The following is a 14,601-nucleotide window of genomic DNA, read 5'->3' on the forward strand; positions in this document are numbered from 1 at the left end:
AATGAATACAAACCAAGAGACAGAAATGTGTTTGGAGGATGGTTTTTTTGTTGACTATCCTGAGTTGGTATCGGTGAGCACTGTAAGGCCAGTGCCTTCATCTTTGCGCTGTTCCTTGGGTTGCAGCAGCTTTTTCGGGCTGGTGAAAGTGGCAGCCTTGACTATTTTCTTTACTCACCCTTTATGTAAAGCTTAATTCAGGTGTCAGTTGAGGCGTGCTAAGTAGGAGTACAAGACGCTGCACTATTTTTTCTTACCAGCAGATGGCTTTGCACCTTTCCTAACATGCAAAGACTCGCAGAATCACAGAATGGTAGGAGTTGGAAGGGACCCCTGGAGATCATCTAATCAAACTCCAGGAACAGTTAACACAGAGAAGACTGACTTTTTAGTTCCTTTGCAATCCCACCTTTAAAACGTAAGGTTTTGGAATCAAAGTGAAGTTTTTTATTTACTTACTTTTTTGATTTTTATCGTTATTTTCTTGTTATTGTTGTTCTATGTTCACGTATGTGTACTGGTCATAGGAAATCTGTTTAAAATAGCTATGAAAAAACAGCCAAGGAATAATTTTGGATGCAACAAACACAGTGTTCTGGCTTTAAGAGTCACTGAGTTGGAATCTGTGATCGTGCCTTAACTAGCATCACACCTTCCTTCCCTCTCTAGAACCCTACTTGCACCTAGAGAAAGTGACTCCATCAGGGTATTATGACCTTATGCTAAATCTTTGAGGCTAACTTAGTTAGCCTCTCCAGGTGAAGAACAACTTGTCAAGGTGAAATAAAACATGATTGAGGTTCCAGAGGCCTGTGCATTGTATTGGTCTCATCTCAAAATGTTGAATCCATATTTATATTCCTGAAGGAAAATAACGGGAGAAGGGGAGAAGCATAAGATCTGACTTGCCTTCTACTACTTCTTTCTTTGTTAAATTGTTACAGGGTTTTTTTAATTACACATACTGTGGGGTTTTTTTTAAATACTTGTTTTAGATTTGTTTTGGCATAATAGTAATTATTTAGCAGTTCTTTTGTACTAAGATTGGGCAATTAGATTAATGTAATGTAATTTAAATTTTCCTTTGACCTACAGTACACATGAGAAGATTATTGTTGCACAAAAGATTTATGCTGGGGTACTTTGATATAACAAGTGTAGGAGCTGTTTAATTTGAGAAGAGTTATGAACTCCTCACTACAATTGTCTTCCTGTTAGCTTTGCGTTTTCTTGTCTTGCATGTGTTGACTTATTCCCCTGTTTTTTAGTAGATAGTAAGCTTGCCTTAAAATGTGGATTAGCAGACACAGCTGTTGTATTTGGACCACTTGATTTGGCTGAAAAGGGAGGAAAATAGGAAAGAATACAGAATATATGTTTTGCAGATACTTAAAATGAAACATTTTGTTATGTGATTCATGTTTTACAAATAATCTGAAGATTATTTAAGGGAGAAAAAGCTCAAACACTTAATAATTGGGCCCAAAGTAGAGTAATCATGTTTCAATGTCTGTCTTCATTTTGTTTTATTTTGCTTTCCTGTTTCGCATCTCCCCTCCCTCATGTATGTTCAGAACAACCTAATTTTCACTTTTGGTTCAAGTACTAGACTGAGTAATCCGTTACTCATGCAGGTCTGTTGCATCCCCTTCATCCTCGGTTCAAACCTGTTCCGTTCTGTGACTCTCTTTACAAGCATCAGTAACCCTGTTCGGAAATGATCGATGTGGCTTCAGTCCTTAAATCATCAGCTCCTACTGAGTTCAGTTTTATGGTGGAATGCTTCACTCTTTGTTTTCCAAATCTTTGGCGAAACATAAAATGGTGACTTTGTTTCACCCAACAGCTGCACCCTTTGCTCTATGGTCTTGTGGACCAGAAATGATCTGTAACTGCTGTAACTATTGGCTGTTTTGTTGCAGTGTGATATGGCCAGATTCTGACAATTTGAGGTTGTCCTTCTCCCTTTCTAAGATACTACTTATAATCACCTGGGTTAGTGGTATAGTGAAAGGTTCTTGGTTAGATGATGTGGTAACAATGCCCTGTACTGTCCCAAACACCCTGTTCTGCAGGTGGAGAATCTGGTATGACAGCATGGAAGTGGGAAAGCAGTGTGTGATCAGAGAGGTTTATGAACACCCCATGGTTTGTTGTTTTTTTGTTTTTTTTTTTTTTTTGTAAGGGTGCTGTGTGGTGTTAGACTAAATTAGATCAACAAGTTCTGGCGTGCTGCATGTTCCTGTTAGAAGTGATAGTGATCTGATACACAGGCCTGGGGAGTCATAGATGCTAGTGTTTACCTAAAAATCCCACACTCTGGCAACAAAACAGAGTGGAACAAAAGAGGGTGGAAACCGAACTTGTAGCAAGTCACTTGTCTCCTCTAGCAGTTCTCTGGAGAAGGTGATAAAGGAGAATTGGGAATAGTCCCTGTCACTCTGAAAGCAAGCTGAAACACATGCTTGTCCTTTCTGTCATAATTCAACTTCTTGACACAACCCTGGGTCCATGCTTTTGTTCAACAGACACAGTTTGATGACGTCAATGAATTCTTCACAGCAGGAAAAAAAATCGTTTTTCAAACAAACTGAGCATTTCCTTAGACTGGAAAAGCAAATTGGCTGGATGCCTGGTGGCTCCTACAGCCAATTGCTGTAACCTTACCATAAATGTAGATGTGTTTCTATCTTAGCGTTGATTATTGACTTTATTTTAGCCATGGGACCATCCTGTCCCAGTCCTCTGTGTGTGCACTGCACCAGCGAGTGCTGAGACCCTGAATGTGGCATTATTTAGCAAATATTTTGTACATCACATAGGCTCACTTAAAATCTGACTTTGTGACTTGATATATTGTAAATGCATCTCTTTCAATGTTTTGCAGAGCTCTGTTTCCACCCAGAACTTGCATCAGGCAGCTTCTATCTTCAGAGGTTGGCTGCTGCTCTTTTCTCTTTTTTTTTTTTTTTTTTTTTTTCCCCAGGCTAATTGCTCTTAGTTGCTTTTTGAGGATGGTATTAGTATTACTAAGATTATGCTTATTACTTGCAAAGCTTGGTGTACAGCAAATGATAACTGTCAAATGTGTAACAGATGAACTATAAAAGCTCTTGAGATAACGCACTAGGGAGGCTAGATATTCTCCAGAGGTGACTGAGGAAGTGTTCTAACCTTTTCCCTTCAGGTGCTGCCTGGACAGAGCACTGCTGGTTTAGTCTGTGAGTAGTATTAGTTTCCTGCATTTGTGAGTAAAATCCAAGCTGAATCCTCATACTGAGGATGAGAGAAGAAAGATTTGTAGAGAAATGTCTGGAGTTAAAAGGTAAATGTGAGTAAAAGGAGGTCTTTAGTTCTGCATTTAACCTTTGATCTGAAGATGGCAGTAACAGGCACACCAGATGGCTTTATTTCCGATGCTGAGTAAGTGACACCCAAACAGCCACCCTTCAAGGAATAAAGTTTTCATGATAATTTTAAAGTAAACTAAGAGAAATTTTATTGAAGGTGATAGTGGGGAGGAAAAGCTAAAGGAAATATTTAAAAAGATCTTAGCATACTGTAGTTGGTCAGAATTTCTGAAATGGTAAGAAATGTCTTTTGGGATTTAGTTCCACTGGTTTGCTTTGCTCTGTCATGCTCCTCTTTCTGGGATATCAGCTAACAAGTGAGACTAGCATGCTTAGATAAAGCAGTGCCTTGTGGCTGAGACTCCAGACTCTTTCAGATTTTTTTTTTTTTTTTAAATACTGCTTACACTTTGAAACTCTTGGGGGAAGGAGGGTACAGTGATGTGAAAAGTTTTATCCCTCCCACTAACATCTAGATGCAGTTCAGCATCCTCTGTGACATCAAACATCCTTCAGAGTGAGAACAGGATGCAGTGATCTTGGTCTGAATGTTTGTCTCCTGGCACTGCTGTGTGCTTTTAACCAGGGCTTGCGTTTCGGGTAGACAGGTGATCAAGAGCTAGATTCTGGCAGAGATGGGCTGTTGTGGTAGGAGCAAGGTTTGGAGGTGGTGGGGCTGTCACTGCTCCCTGCCTTCACCTACTCACCCACTTCTACCACACATCTGCACAAACAGACAAGAGGCCTAGGTAGCTCATGCAGCTACAGGAGTGAGTCATATCTTCTCTCTTCAGCTGCGTAGTCAAGCTTTTATGACCATGAAGCAACTGAAATGAGTATGTAGTACAGGCTAATTTATATTTCTGTCAAAATGCAGTTGATTGTTTTCTGTCAGTGATTCTCGTCAGCAATTAAATGATGGGCTTAGAAAGCTGTGCATCTCCAGGGGTGATAAAACAAGAAGGGATATGCTGATGTTCGCTGTATAAAGCAGTCTATTCCATTCCCAGATAAGACGCTAGTGATATTTTTCAGCTGAATCATTTCCCAAATACTACTTGGAAGCAAACTATTTCAGAAGAGGCATCCTTTCCACACTCCACAGTAGCTGCCTCTCCTGCTGGCAGCCAGCTTATATATAGGAATGGGAGACTGGATGGGGGACTGCAGAGGGGTGAACAGCAGAACATGCATTTCTGGTTCCCTGGGGGACTGCAGAGGGATGAACAGCAGAACATGCATTTCTGGTTCCCTGGGGGACTGCAGAGGGATGAACAGCAGAACATGCTTTTCTGGTTCCATGGGGTGGACAGGAGAGTCTGGTGCCAGTGCATGCCACAGCTTTAACAGCCACAGGTTTCCCATGCATTTCTCCCAGCTCCGGGGTACTCAGAAACCCCCCTGGCTGGAGGTAGCCTGCTGAGAGGAGATCGGTTCCTCAGTTTTGTGTGAGAAATGAAGAGGGACTGTCATCCCTTTGCTGTAATACTGTAAGAAAATTGTTTTAACTTCTTAAAATAGAGGTTTTGGACTGGATTCTGAGCTCTCCTTGAGTCACTTCAGTGAGCCATGATTTTACTTGAGGTCAATGGTGATTTCGGTGTTGTCTTGAGTGAAGCTAAGATTTCACTACATGTGCATAAAGCGGATGTAAAAATATGTTATATCAGTAACTGGGAACTTCCTTCCCTCCAGAAGGCAGGGCTGGCAGCCAGCCCCTTCTCCACCAGCCCCTCAAAGGGGCGGCTTGGTCTGCCCTGTACTTGTCGTGTGGCAGAGCCTGGAGCCTCGCGGCTTGTTGCAGTGGAGGGCTGTTGCTATGTGGAGCTTGTTCCTTGCTCTTCCACTATTTCTGAGTGACCTGGTACGAAACCCATGTTTTCTTTTCTGGGGGCCTACATGAAAAACAGGATCTGACAAAAAGAAGCCTACAGAAGAATGACTATAAATCATTACAATTAAGGTAATAGGGAAGGTCTAGCCCTCATGAAAACAGTAGCTTGTATTGTGTAAGCAGAAAAATAAACCCCAGATGTTAGCCCTTTTTTCCCAAGTGTGGTTGTCTCCTGCTCCCCCCAGCCCATTCTCTGAGAAGGCCTGGCCATTTGCAGTGCAAGTGGTGCTGAGTTTTTAATGCTATAAAATACTACAGCAACACTGTTTCATTTAAATACATTTCAGAAAGGGGGACATATTTATGCTGAAGACCTGCTAATTGCATAGTTTTCTCCTTTTATTAAACAATGTGATCATGCTTTGTAATGCAGACTAATCGGAGTGCAGAGGAACGATTTATATTACATTGAAGAGGTCTGAGCATTTGACCTTGTAAATGAATTCCCAGACAGCTAAATATAATGCAGTAAGTAGCAGGCTCTAATTAGGAAGCTGAAAGAGTTATGTGTAGTTCTGGTATCCTGATGTGGAAACTATCCAGGCATTTTCAAGATCCTTGGGCAACAGTGTTTTGCAGCAGTGAAAGGAGTTACTCCATCTATTCAAGAAATTATTAGCAAGGAACTGAAAGAAAGAGAAACCTGGGAAGTACTTACAGGACTGACAACATAACAGAAACCATAATTCTGAGACGGAGATATACAAAACCTTGTCTTTTATTTAGTGCTGTTACCGACTTGCAAGAAGAACAGAAGATGAATCAGCATCACTTAGTATTTTCTGCCTGTAGGTATTTGGGATATTCTTGAAGTCCTGAAAACCACAGTGAAAGCAGGCAGATGTCCACCTTCCGCCTATGGAATGGAGAGCTTTGTGCAGTGAGAGCTGTATCTGTACCAGTCCCTATGGGCACACTATATGAGTGTGCAATACAGAACAGTATCTGTGATCTTATCCTGGCTAAGAAATGGATCAAAAAGCAGCTGAGGCTGGAGAAATCTCTAGCTGGGCTGCAGGCAGATTAGACCTGAGTCCTGATGGTTTTCATCCCCCACAAGGCCAGTGATACAACAATCAGTCTTGAAATGGGCTGGAATGAGCAAAAGCTTTGCAGAATTCTGTGTTTTTCTTTATTTCTGAAGGATGATTGTCTTTATTTCACAAATGCGTGTCTAAGTCTCTCTTACAGTGGTAAAAGGAAAAGTCATTAAACACCCCACCCCCTTCATTGTTCTTTGGTCTGATAGGGAATTTGAGCAAACAGTTAAAGTTGGGCATGTAAAACACATTTAGTGGAAGAGGAAAGAAAACCCCTACATTTGACTGGAAAATGCTGACACGCTTTCAGAAAACCAACCAAACTATTAAACAAAACCAGTATGTTATCTGTACTTTTCCGTATTTTTATGACTGTGAGAAAGAGGAAGAAGAAACTACCTTATGTAACTAAGATGCATCTGCAAGGGCAAAAAACCTGCCTGCTTTAGTCGTCTTGTGAGGAGAACATTGTCTGGGGAAAGGTTTGTAAACCGAATGTGCCAGAGCATGAATAATAGCGATGTGTTGAGTTCCTCCTGGCTAAGTGGCTAGCCATTGTCAGCTGTCAGTCTACTGGAGCACCACAGTAGATTACAGGAGGGTCTCCCAGGCCCAAGCAGCAGCCAGGATGTGTGCAGGAAGGTGTGACAGAGGTAAGTTGACACTGCACAGAGGGCAGAGGAGAGCATCAGTGAAGTCCTGTCCTTCCTGCAACCTGTGGTGAGTTAGGCACACTTTGCTAGGAGTGTTTGTCTGCACCTTATTTCAGTCAACCAAAATGACATTCAGCAAAAGTGTGATGGATGGGGGTAGGCATCCTTTTGCACAGGTCATAAAGGCAAAGAGTTTTCTCACAGCTTCATATTATAAACAGGAATCTGCTGGGGAGGACTCTTTTATCCTAGATCTATAATGTAGATTGTAGCAAGTTATAAAAACACACACACACACACACACACACACGCCTTATCTGTGACATTTATCTGTAACACGTTATTGTTCAGATCACTGATAAAGGCATTGAGGTGCACAGCCAATGATGAGTTCGGAAGGTCCTACAGAATCACACCCACTCAGCAGTGATTTGCCTGCGCTGCTGTGCTGTGAGACTGCAGCTAGACAGTTCTCATGTTACTCTGCATTTGCCTTATTTTTAATTACTTCATGCTTTAGAAAGTAGAAGGCTTTAGAGGGCTTTTACAACTAAGTTTGTGATATTTCTCAAAAAAAGCTTGACAAGAAGTAATTTTTATAAAGTCTTTTTCATCAGTATTGATTATATTATATCCTTTTACTTTTTATTATTTGGATTCCATATTGGCAGCTGTGATAGTTTGACTTAGAGTGGTGTGTTCATCTGGCAAGTGTGTAATTAGCTACTTCTTGCCACTACGTGCTTGAAATTTTTGGTAAACCCTTTCTTCCTGTTTTGGGAAAACCCCTTAAGCATTTTCAAGGACTAATGAAAATAAGTGTTTATCGTTCTGGGAGACACTTTGGCCTGTTCTCTGGAACACCTGGATGGATGCAGGCTATCCAAACCTGCTGCACGGTGCATGCAACATATGCATGTCTTTTAACACCCTCCTGCAATGGAGTTGAAATAGAAAACCCCAAGCTGGTTTGCAGTCCTTTGAATTGACATCTTTTTGCTGCTACAGAAAATGTACATGTATTAAATGTGTTGGCATTTGCCACGTTATTTTTGACAATTCCATGTAACAGCGTATATTTCTATGTAACAGCATGCCTATTCTGAAAGTACATTTCCTCTTTATCCTAAGGTATTTTTTAAAGTATGTGTTCACTTTGGTTGTCAGGTTGTGGATATCCCCTTGTACTTTTTGTATGTTCCTTAGTTTATTGCCACGTAATTCTCATTTCTTTACTGTGATACAGTGGTTCTCATGTAGGTTAAAAAAAAAAAAAATGTTCAGCTATGCTCTCAGGAGTTGTTTGTTTATAGGTTGTGCTATGTGGCTCATACGAAAGATGAGGAAGTTGCATCAGGGCCATGTCTCCTTGTCCTGCCCAGCAGCGACACCTAACTGCTCTGAGTGCACGGAGCCCAGGTGCCAGCAGAAAGGGGCTGGAGACAAGGGCTGGGCCATCTGGAGAGGCAATACCTGCTCGTTGACATTTGTGGTGAGGGGGACTCCACAGTTTGTCATCATCCAGAGCCCATGGGCAAAGAAGCTGTGTCAGTCACAAAAAGCAAAATTGGCGATACGGAAAATTATTAAATTCGATAGTGAAAGGAATTACCCTGTAGAGGGCCTTTTCCTCACTGTTTGCTGGAGGGCCAGCCAAACTGGCTGATAAAGGCACTTGAGCTAGTGAAGCTGTGTGATGCAACTAGACGTGAAGAGCCCACAGGTTTAATCTGTAAGTAATAGACTTATGAAACCTGCTTCCAGCAAATTTCTCTGATGGGAAAGATATGATTTCTCATACTGTGCAAGCTCACTTTGAAACCTTTCTTTTGGTGAGATAATAACAAGACAACTATTTCAAAAAATGTGGTGATAACTTGGTCTCCTTGTTGCTGTCAGTCTGGGAATATGTTGGTTGGGAGCTTGGAAGTTATTGTGGAGGAAGGACCCCTATGCTCTGCCTACCCCACGCACACGCTGCGTAGGTCTGACTTCCTTAGGAGTACAGGGCTTGTTTTTCACAGTGATACAGTGGCAAGATTTCATTTCATGTACATTTTGACAAATTTAGATAGCATATTACTGGAGAGGTTCTGATAATCCTCTAGGGGGTTGTTCTCTCTGAGCAGTAGGCAATATGCCAATGTAACGTTTCGTGAAGCCTTGTCTACAGTGTCATTTAGGACAGATACGTCTACATGAACTGTGAACAAACTATTGAGGTGCTGCTAAGAGTTTATGCACAGTGAGGCAGAACTCAGCCTTGGTCAGTGGCCTGAGGGCTTATCCAGGATCTCTGGTGGATTTGCAGCTCTTGATCTAAAGACAGTGTTCCTTTGACTATGCTTCTGATATATTTGATGTTTTCTTTTTACCATTAGGCACATCTACACCAGCTGGAGCATGAGCTGTGGGTGCTGTCTTGCAGATAAAATGTAGAGCTTATTTCCACAAAAAATCACGGGGGGCACTCTATCTCTTTGCGTTTAAATTAGGCAAATTTATGGAGAAAAAAATCTGTCCGCATCTATTATGCATGAAGATACAGCTACAAACTCCTGTCTCAAGAAATCCTTATGCTGCACCTAAGGAAGCAGAAAGGATATAGGAAGAAAATTATCACTGTAGGCGTCCCATTGCTTTCCTAAGCATCTGCTATCAGGAAATCTCAGAGACAGGATACTGAGCTGGATGGATATTGGCCTGACCCAGCAGCGCTCATTCTTATGTTCTATTTATTTACCTAAGAAGGATGGGGAGGGAGCCATTAGCTCATTTTTACTTTGAATACATTCCTTTGATTTTGAATGATGGATAACTTTACCACATTACCATGGAGGAAGATACCTTGTCCAGAAGATGAAGGAAGGTTGTGAATTAACATCCTTCATCACCCTGCTCAAGAGGCCCAGGAAGCAAACACTGAATCCTCTAGCTCTTGAACAGGACTGGCAAAACTAATTTCCAAACTTTGTACATTGAAAACGTCCGTATTTGAGAATGATTAGAGCTGTTCTATCCTAGTTATTAGAGAGAGACCAGTGCAAGAGCCTGGCAGTCATAGAGAAAGCTAATCTATGGGTCTGACGGCTTACGGTTGATCTGACACTTTACAGATGCATACTGTGTGACAGCTGGAATGAATTAGGTTATTAGAGGGACTTTCTGCTCCCTACAGCTTATTTATTCCTGTCTTTCTCAAAACAGGGAGTGGGGAAGTGTAAAGCCTATCAATGAGATAGAGGAGAGGGCTTGAAGCCAGACAAACCAAAACATTTAGAGATTCTGCTAATGCTACGAAGATGAAAGGAATCCCCAAATAAAAAGGAGCCAGAGACATATTTAGCAGAGCCTCATTCCTAAACAGCCAATTGTATGTAGGCAGGAAGGTCTCCATGCATGTCTCAGAAGTTGTATTCCCTTATAAAGTAATGGCTTGTAGTTATGAGCAAACGGGTTACTCTATTCCTGGTTTTCTATAGCAGTTGGGATAAGACTGCAGCTTCTGCCCTCGTTTACCAAAAAAGAATGGCATCTATGAACTGGTGCATGGCCTCTGAGCTGGCATTCTTCAGGCCAGCTGAAGCCCATTTCCTAGGCGTGGTGGCTATACAGATCCTGCTGCTGTGGAGTGCCAAGCACATTTTGCATCTATATGGCAATCTGCCCAAGTTACTGAAAAACAAAGAACTTAAGGAACTTAAGGAACATATAGCTAAGTGTTTCCACTCATATCTTGAAAGATGCTTGAAGTCAATAGGGAAGTCCCAATGTGCATCTGAACTTTGCTAGCATCACTATAAAGAGATCAAGGAAAAGGGTAGGAAAGAAAGAGGCAAAATTACTTTTTCTGCTTATTTTCCTTTCTCTGGCCATACTCCAGACATACTTCTGTGATGGAAACTGCAAAAGGATTTAGCATGGACAAACAGAGAAGTTCTCATGGGAGCCAAATAAAAACCATAGATTTTGGCTATGAAAAGATACGCCAATGAAAGAATTAGAACCTCAGGGTATAGACACACTAGGCAAATTGTGCTGCAGTGGTTTCTATACAAATGAGTGGGATAAGTACTGAAAGATAGGCAGAAGAAACTGGTGATGGAAGTGGCCTCCAGAAGGGAAGCTAAACTACTTTCAGGAATGGTGCTGTGTTCTTTTTCTTGCAAAAAATTGTTTGGGCTCAGATGGTATGTGTCCGTAGCGTAGAGGAGGGTTCAGAGGTTTGGTTCCCAGCTTTTAGGCTTGGTTCTCAGAAAACTTGTTCTGTTCAGTTCTCTTTAGGTTCTTATTCTGTCTCATGCCAAGTATATTCTCCCATTCCCCACCACCCCTCTGGCAGTGACCTATGTTGCTGAGAAGAAAGGTATAACCTACTAATGTGATTTTTTTCCCATGTGTTTTTATCTCTAGTAATATCTATGTGATCATAACTTGAGCATGGAATTACTAAAAAGAAAAGAAATACCTATATTCTATAATATCCTTCGAGCCAGACTGACCTCATTTCCTTGCTTAGTTCACCTGTTTGCCTGCCTTCCTTCCTTCCTGCCCCAGGACCTTCCATAACGTAACGCCCCAGAGACGAGCTGCCTGCTGAGTGCTGGCTCTCCATTGTGTGCTGGAGGCACAGTTGTGCAGCATCTCTACGTTTTTCCTGTGCTGTTCCTGTGTATCCATCACTACTGCTCAGCCTCTGGGCTTATTTCTCTCTTCTAGTCTGCATAGCCCTGTCTCTAACAAATATCCTTCATATGGTAGGTCCCACCAAACAGCTGGTGTTTCCTCTTTATCACCATATCAACAATTGCCTGCTCTGAATGAGACTCTATGTGAGCTGTATGTTTTTCTTGAGTACCCTGAAAGCTAGGATTCCCAAATCTTTGGTGCCAGTGACAGGCAAGGCGACATGTGATCCCCACCCAAATAACCATTCCTCACAGCAGCCAAGGGGCTGCTGCTGCCATCATTGCCACCACTAGTAATTGTGGTACACACCAGGCTAAGTTTACAGGAACTTGGATGAAGCTTAACAGAGATACAAAGGTATCTGTGGTGTGGCCACTGCCTCCTATAATATCTATGGAGGCCTCTTGTAGAAAACTGTCACCTGTTTTTCTAGCTATGTTGAGGTGCAGTGTGAATGGTGTACCAGTTCTACTGAAGGGCTGTTTACTGGGCTCTTGAAGCTCATACACGCTGTATTTGCTATAGCACCACCATCAGTAAGTTTTTTGCTAGTGTGAACCTCTTCTCATTAAGGTGAAGAGTTTGGATTCTTTTGGATCTTTGTCCCAGCCTTGGTATTTCCAAGGTGTAGTAGTAGATGATGCTTCTGAAAACCTTGGATTATGTTTCCTCCAACCTAGGAGGTAATTGATGTTTGTATCAAAATCAGACATGATACTGCAGTGAAGGTTTCTGCTGTGTGAAATTCTCCTTCCCCTTTACATGAATTCCCTCATCTAATACCATACATTCTATACAAGGTATGCAGCTTTTCTCAGCTATGTTTTTGAGTGTTGTTTGAAAACTAAGAATTTGGTTTTGGCTGCCCTTTGAGTGTCAGTTGGAGATATGCAAAAAAGGATCTGTTTATGTCCATTGTTTTAGGTTGCTTGCCTTGGTGGGTTCCCCACCACCCTTTTTTAAAAATATGTCTTATTTTTTGCCCCAATGCTGGAAGTGAAATAATAAATAGCTTTTGCATGGCTCATGTTCCAACACTTGTTAGCTTCTGTTTCTGACCCTCAAAGGCAGTTACATTCCTTAAAAGTTCCTTTCCTTAAAAGTTAAATTCCTTTTGGTCTTCAATCCATAATTCTGCCTATCTGCTATCTCTGCTAGTGGCCTAATCCTTAAATCTCTACATCAGAAAAACTCCCACTGTGGTTTTACAGGAGGTTTTCTTGCATTAAGACTACTCAATTATGCAGCAAACACTCTGTAATCAAACACATGATGCCCCTCCCCATTGTAACAACACTCAAAAAGCAAGGTTCTCATTTGGATTCTCACATCTTTCTTGGCTTTTGTATGTAGAGCAGTTTTGAATTTGTAATGTTTAGTATTGGAGTTTAGAGATGCTGGTTTCTGGTCTTTCGTACAAACTTAATGACAAAATGTTGTTGACTATGAAAGGACTTCTTCACAAGAATCAGCCTGTCCAGAGAACAGCTGGCTACAGCTGTAAAAATCCAGTCCCTTCCTGAAAATAACTTGTACAGTGAGAACCCTCGCTTTATTTGCTAAAAATATGTTCAACGGAAAAGCTAGTTGGAGGTTATAAAATTCAACAACTTCATTATGAACAATTTGAGATGCGAGTTTATGACAGCCCAGACTCGTGGCCATCAGTGGAGTAGCATTAGGGTGAAGTTGGCCTGCAGGTCCTAGGGTTTTGAAAAGAAGCTGATGGAGAAACAGAATGTATTCTAACTCATCACAATTCAGAGGGGATCATAACAATCTTTTAACAGAACATTTTCACAACCTTCAAAGACTTCGCTGTGAACCCTATGCAACAACAGGTACTTTTTTCCTACCCTTAACCCTGTGGGCAATGTTTAGCATACAAACAAAATAGAAGCTTTTAAAGAGACTTTGTAACAAACTTCAGCAGCTGTTTAGCTTGCCAGAAATATTTTCATTGTTTTTGTCAAAAATCTTTAATGAAAGCAAAGGATTTCTTTGAAAACACCTTCCCTATTATAAGTGACTGCTCTTCCAATTTCTCATTCTATCTCTTGGATGTTACTATGGAGGCCTGGACTTTTCTTGTTTGAACACATGCTCCTCCTGCCAGAGCGTGTCTATTGTGGGCACACTGTCTGTCTGTATTTTAGCAACTCTCCTGAAGTTTTAAAGTGTTTATCTTACACAGCTGAAAGTCTCCTCCTGTTTCACGAGCTCTACACTGGAATGCAGTGGAAAAGACCCAGGGCCTGTGGCCACCCAGATTAGAGGTTTTTGTAATAAGGTCCCTATATGGTTTTGTTAGAGACTTCAGCTCTGTCTCTGTCTGTCTCTGCTCCTTGTTTGGGAGGCTAGTGGGAGGAGAAGAGCTGAAGGGGCTATATAACCTCAGAGCTTTCAGATACAGAGTGCATCATCCCAGAGCAGCTATCCCCAGCCAAGCACTGTCAGGGTAAGTGGCACTGAACCAACAGCATGATTTACAGATTGCTGGAGGACTTCAATTAAATAATGTCAAACAGAAGCTATTCAGGAAGATGTACTGCAGTGCTATAGTTCACTTAAACAAACTTACTTATTAGAATTGAATTGATAAAATGCTTGTAGTATCTATACTGAGTTGTCTTTATTTTATAGCACTTCTGAAAGGGAAAGAAAAGTTCTAGATTTTGCTGATTCCCCCAGCACTCCAGCAATTGTATAAAGACACAGTCTGTGTAATGCCACAGCTGGAATTACAGCTATATTCATGTTTAAACGAACCTGTCTGAACTTGGGGTGTTAGTTTGGGACAGAACAGAGGTCCTGAAGGGGTATGTAGTAGCATTTCTCAGCAGGTTTGCTTCAGTGCTGTTAACTCAGTGTAAGGTGACGTGAGTGTTTTGGGGAATGTGACGGTAAGAAGAGCTGGAATTGTGCAAATTAACAGCATCTAATAGGATACAATGAGGATGTGTGTGAATTCATCC

This window comes from Leptosomus discolor, chromosome 6 (assembly GCF_034619465.1).
Source record: "Leptosomus discolor isolate bLepDis1 chromosome 6, bLepDis1.hap2, whole genome shotgun sequence".
NCBI lineage: Eukaryota > Metazoa > Chordata > Aves > Leptosomiformes > Leptosomidae > Leptosomus > Leptosomus discolor.